Source organism: Girardinichthys multiradiatus, chromosome 20 (assembly GCF_021462225.1).
Source record: "Girardinichthys multiradiatus isolate DD_20200921_A chromosome 20, DD_fGirMul_XY1, whole genome shotgun sequence".
NCBI lineage: Eukaryota > Metazoa > Chordata > Actinopteri > Cyprinodontiformes > Goodeidae > Girardinichthys > Girardinichthys multiradiatus.
This window is the reverse complement of record NC_061812.1, coordinates 20,612,878-20,617,609: the sequence shown is the minus strand read 5'-3', so window position 1 is coordinate 20,617,609 and position 4,732 is coordinate 20,612,878.

Sequence of the window (4,732 nt, the reverse complement as noted above, 5' to 3'; positions counted from 1 at the left end):
GAAAGAACGGGGGTAGGAGGGTTGAAGACAGAGGACCCCGCCCCAAGAGCTGCTCCACCGGACCACCCACTTGAGAGGGGGAAAGAAGACAGGGGTATTACTAGACTAGAGGGTCTGGTTCCGGGGTTCAAAAGGAAAAAACAGAAAAAAAAGAAGAAGAAGTGGGGGAGGCTGGGAAGTTCCCCCCAAAAAAAGAAGGGAGGGAAAAGGTTCAGTTTGCTTCACAGTGAGAGTAGACCGTCTGCACAGTTTCAAGCAGAGAGTTTCACTCACTTTCCCTGCTGTTATCTCCCCACCTACATGGCCAGAGATACACAGTATCACCCTGTAAGTCATAAAGGGCTGCTGTATCAAAGGGCCTTGTGAGAACCTAATCTCCTGGGCTACAAACTGTTGAGCTTTTGTTTAGGGTGAAAATACAAATGCATGTTTTATTTAATCAGTTGTCCTGCCAACATGTGTTGCAGAAGTATTCACACCTCTTAAACATTTCCACATTGTCATGTTACAAACCACAAACTTTAGTATATTTTATTGGGATTGTGTGTGACATGCCGGCGTATTAGTGTGTAAGTAGTACATCATTGTGAAGTGGAAGCACAAGGACGTGGTTTGCAATTTTCTTTAAAAAAAAATTTGAAAAGTTTGACTGTTTCAGCCCAGCTCTACCCCAAGTCTTCTGCAGACTGCACTGTAACAGCTCCATCCATCTCCCCGCCAACTCTGACCAGCCTCCATCTCTCTGCTTAAGAAAATATTCCCACAGCATGATGCTGCCACCACCATCTTTTACTCTGGCAGCCAAAAGGTTTATTTGTGGTCTCATCTGACCAGAACACCTTCTTCCACATGTTTTCCCCCCACATTTTTGGTGGTAAACTGAAATCAGGACTTCTTATGGATTTCTTTCAACAATAACTGTTTTCTTCCCACTCTTCCATACATGCCAGATTTGTGGAATTCAAAATCAGTGCTCCCACCTGAGATGTGAATCTTTACAGCTTCTATTGAGTTACCATGAACATCTTGGCTGTTTCTCTGATTAATGCTTTCCTTGCCTGGTCCGTCAGTTTAGCTGGACGGTCATGTAGGTCTGCAGTTGGTCCATGCTGTTCTCATTCTCATATGCTAGATTGAACAGCGCTCACTGAGATGTTCGGAGCTCGGGATATTGTTTAACTTAACCCTGCTTTAAACCTTTAAACTTTCACACGGACCTGTTGGTGTGTTTTTTGATGATATTGTTTGTTCTTTAATTTTCTCTAATAAGCCTTCGAAGTCTTATCAGAAAAGCTGCAGTGTAACTGAGATTAAATTATACAGGTGGACTAATGAGGTGACTTTCAAAAGCAATTAGTTTCACTGGATTTAAATCAAAGAATCATAGTAAAGGGGGGTGAATAAATATGTGTGCCACACATTTTACTTGTGGAAGACATGGTTTTATATAGCTTTTATCTGTGTTTTAAATATGAAAACACTTTATCCTATACATTATTTAATTATTTAATTTCTGAGCTAACGCTTGCTATCCAAATATATACCAAACACTAAACCCCCTACTTTTTTTCTTGCTTTTGTGCTTCACACTGCAACAAGTTCATGCAAAGTGATAAATTCAGATGAAAAGGGTTTCATCACACATTCCAGTGGCGACCAATGCCTGACCACTAGTGGAGTCATGTCAGGTGAGCCTGCTGGCAAGAGCCCAGGATATAAAGCTGTACGTTACAAAAGACGGAGCCCGGCACTCAGTCGGAACCGCTTGCAGTGACAGTTTTATGATGTAATTCAGAAATACCTAGAATGAATATCCAGCGAAACCACAATATTACACAACATTACATTCAGTCAGACCTCAAGCGTTTTAATTCACTAAGAATACATAGGACTTTTCTGGTTATTATTAAAAGCAGCAGACAACAGATTAACAAGGAAAACATTTGCATATTTTTGTGGAATCATTTATTAGCATTTTAGTCAGGGTTACCAGAAGCTTCTGCAGCTGCTGCTGAGAACTTGTACTCATCTAAGAACTGGACTTGTCATCGTCTTTAAGTATTACTAAGTGAAAGTGAAGAGAAATCTTCCATCATTGTCCACAATTAGTCTGTACTAGCTTCTGCTAATGTAAAAAAAAAAAAATTGCAGTATGCACAGGTAAAATGTTGGTGCCAAAACCAACAAGAGGAAGGCACTGCAGGGAGGAGTTGTTTTTTCTTTGAGCATGCATTTGTGCGTGTCCACGTGTGAGAGAGTTCAGTGGCCCTCTGCAGAGATTCGGTCGGACTCTGATCTTGAGGTTTATTTAAGCTGAATTCCGTGGGCTCATCAGGACCGGGTTACAAAAATCCTCCTATAGAACTAGAAAGAATGTGCAGCGCATACAGTTCTGCATAAGGCACAAAGGCATGTCTTTGGAGGTGGGGGCAGGCATCAAAAGACAGGCAGAGGAGGGATTTCTTTTTAGAGGCTGGGGGCAAAGAATGTATTTTGATGCTCTCACTCAATGCCAAGGTGAAACAGGGGGAGACGTACAGTTTTGTAGTAATGGGAGTACTTTCCGGGGGGATATTCGGATCTTTGAAACTCTGCTATGAACCAAATTCAACTCTTTCCCCCCGTTGTTGGAAGTTCATTAGCTGCAGTGATTTTCATCTCACCCAGATGAGAAATAAATAATTTTATACAGTACTTTGCAGAAGTATTCACACCTCTTGATCTTTTTTTCATGTTTTCTCACAACCACAATTTATTATATAATTTATTGGAATTTTATATTGTAGACCAAGACACAGACATACCGGTAATTATAAAGTGGAAAGAAAATGATACATGCTTTTCAAATACAAATGTAAACGGTGGTGTGCATATCTATTCAGCCCCTTTTACAATGATATTGCGAAATAAGAATTTATCTCAGCATAAATACAGCTGCTCTGTAAACTCCTTAGAGGCTGATAGATGACTTTAGTGAATAAACAGCTGGTGTGGCGGAAAACTATCATTCCATCCCTATAGTGAAATATGGTGGTGGCGACATCATGCTGTGGGGATTCTATTCTTTGGGGAAATGGAACAAGCTAAATACAGGACAATCCTGGATGAAAACCTGCTAGAGGCTGCAAAATAGCTGAGACTGTGGCAAAGCTTCACCTTCCAGCAAGAAAACAACTCTTAGCCTACAGCTAGATCAAAAATCAAATGGTTTAGATACAAACATATTCACGTTACAATGGCTTACAACTAAATCTAATAAAGATACTGTGGCAATACTTGAAAACTGAAATTCATGGAGTCGCTCCATTCAATCTGATGGAGTTTGAAGTGTTTTGCAAAGAAGAATGAGAATTCATTTTGGTCTCTATACAGTTCTGTGCAAAAGTTTTAGGCAGGTGGGAAAAATGCTGTAAACAAAGAATGCTTTCAGAAATTTCAAATGATGATTGTTTGTTTTTATCAATTTAGAAAATGCTAAGTGAGCGAACCCAAACACACAGCCAAAGTCATTAAGAACTATCTTCAGTGTAAAGAAGAACAAGACTTCATCGAGTGTGTCTGGGATTACATGAAGATACAGAAGGATGTGAGAAAGCCTTCATCCACAGAAGATCTGTGGTTAGTTCTCCAAGATGATTGGAACAACCTACCAGCCGAGTTCCTTCAAAAATTGTGTGCAAGTCTACCTAGAAGAATTGATGCTGTTTTGAAGGCAAAGGGTGGTCACACCACATATTGATTTGATGTAGATTTCTCTTTTGTTCATCCACTGCATTTTGTTGATGGATGAAAATAAATGATTAACACTTCCATTTTTGAAAGCATTCTTTGTTTACAGCATTACAGGTCCTTCTCAAAAAATTAGCATATTGTGATAAAGTTCATTATTTTCTATAATGTCATGATGAAAATGTAACATTCATATATTTTAGATTCATTGCACACTAACTGAAATATTCCAGGTCTTTTATTGTCTTAATACGGAGGATTTTGGCATACAGCTCATGAAAACCCAAAATTCCTATCTCACAAAATTAGCATATCATTAAAAGGGTCTCTAAATGAGCTATGAACCTAATCATCTGAATCAACGAGTTAACTCTAAACACCTGCAAAAGATTCCTGAGGCCTTTAAAACTCCCAGCCTGGTTCATCACTCAAAACCCCAATCATGGGTAAGACTGCCGACCTGACTGCTGTCCAGAAGGCCACTATTGACACCCTCAAGCAAGAGGGTAAGACACAGAAAGACATTTCTGAACAAATAGGCTGTTCCCAGAGTGCTGTATCAAGGCACCTCAGTGGGAAGTCTGTAGGAAGGAAAAAGTGTGGCAGAAAACGCTGCACAACGAGAAGAGGTGACCGGACCCTGAGGAAGATTGTGGAGAAGGGCCGATTCCAGACCTTGGGGGACCTGCGGAAGCAGTGGACTGAGTCTGGAGTAGAAACATCCAGAGCCACCGTGCACAGGCGTGTGCAGGAAATGGGCTACAGGTGCCGCATTCCCCAGACCTGGGCTACAGAGAAGCAGCACTGGACTGTTGCTCAGTGGTCCAAAGTACTTTTTTCGGATGAAAGCAAATTCTGCATGTCATTCGGAAATCAAGGTGCCAGAGTCTGGAGGAAGACTGGGGAGAAGGAAATGCCAAAATGCCAGAAGTCCAGTGTCAAGTACCCACAGTCAGTGATGGTCTGGGGTGCCGTGTCAGCTGCTGGTGTTGGTCCACTGTGT